Source organism: Arvicanthis niloticus, chromosome 5 (assembly GCF_011762505.2).
Source record: "Arvicanthis niloticus isolate mArvNil1 chromosome 5, mArvNil1.pat.X, whole genome shotgun sequence".
Classification (NCBI taxonomy): Eukaryota; Metazoa; Chordata; class Mammalia; order Rodentia; family Muridae; genus Arvicanthis; species Arvicanthis niloticus.
In genome coordinates this window covers 84,344,526-84,345,883 of record NC_047662.1, presented here as the reverse complement: position 1 = coordinate 84,345,883, position 1,358 = coordinate 84,344,526, and the positions used below count along the sequence as shown (strand labels likewise).

General features: G+C 44.2%; 1 pseudogene; it reads left to right on the top strand.

Moving 5' to 3' along the window:
• The first annotated feature begins 624 nt into the window (after positions 1–624).
• Positions 625–752, top strand: LOC117709672 (small nucleolar RNA SNORA70; annotated as a pseudogene).
• The last annotated feature ends 606 nt before the right edge of the window (positions 753–1,358 follow it).

Here is a 1,358-nt window from a genome sequence, read left to right as displayed (position 1 = left end):
AAGCCTCTGGGCGTATCTGTGAGGGACTATCTAGATGCAGCTAAATGAAGCTGAAATATCCATCTTAACTGTGGGCATCACCATCTTAGGGTCTGGTGTCCTGGACTAAAAATAAAGACTGAACACCAGCAATCTCCACTTCCTGACTGTCTGTGGACAGGATGTGACCAGGGCTTCCAGCTGCTGTCAGTTTGCTGTCTTCTCACCCCCAGAATTGTCCATCCTCTGGAACCATGAGTCAGACAAAACCCTTTCTTCTTTAAGTTGCTTTTGGTGGGCATTTTGTTACAGCAAAGGGAAAAGTAGCTAATACACAGGCCAAATAAGGAATTCTGAGATCTTGCATGTGGGGCTGGCTTGGTTATTACTGTGCTATATGACCTTTCTACCCTCTGAGTTCAAGAGCTTCACCTGTATAAAGTGCTTGCATACAATCAGAGGCCTTTGTACATCTTTTTCCTATGTGCCTTGAAAGGAACTGTGAACAATCTCCATAATGACACGCTTTTAAGACTGTATTGTTGTTTTAAATGGTTACAAAGGATACAGCATGCTACAGCTGATAATTATTAACATTTCTTCAAATATACCCAATACAATTTCAATATCCAGTGTAATTTTTGGATGCAACCAGTTAAGCCAACCTTTACTTTTGGGGGCCTGGTCTGCAGTGGCTGTGAACAGCATCTTCCTTGGTAGAATAGCAAGTCTATTTTCTGTATGGATTGCCCTAAGGGACCTTGGAGGCAATGTTCTAATATATATTGTATCTCTGATCTCAGTGCTGTCTCCAGTGTAGGCTCTGGACAGGTAGGTGGGAGTGCCCAGGGAACAATGGCAGGAGTCACATTGGCCAGGTCATCATGTCCATTCACCCTAAGCTGCAGAATGACATGTGACTGAGGCCCTGCATAGATCCAAGTTCAAATCCCCTCACTACCAAAAGATCCATATCACAAAGAAGTGGGGCTTCTCTAATACAGATACATTTAAAGATGTGAGAGCTGAGAAACCATTCATCCCTGATAGCCAGGGTCAAATATATCCCCAATCATGCTCACCTGGAAGCACTGAACCCTAGGGCTTCTAACAGGGCTGTCCTCACACCCCTATCAAACCATATTTGATAATAAATCTCACACCCAGTCTGAGGAAAAGCAAATAAATACATATGGCTCTTTTTCCATGGCACCTCCTAGACAGTTGGCTTAGTCAAGATGAAGCTCAACGTCTCCTTCCCAGCCACTGGTCAAAAGCTCATTGAGGTGGATGATGGATGCACGCTTCGTGTGTTTTATGAGAAGCACATGAGCACAGAAGTAGCTGCTGATGCACTCGGTAGAGTAAAGGGTTGGGTG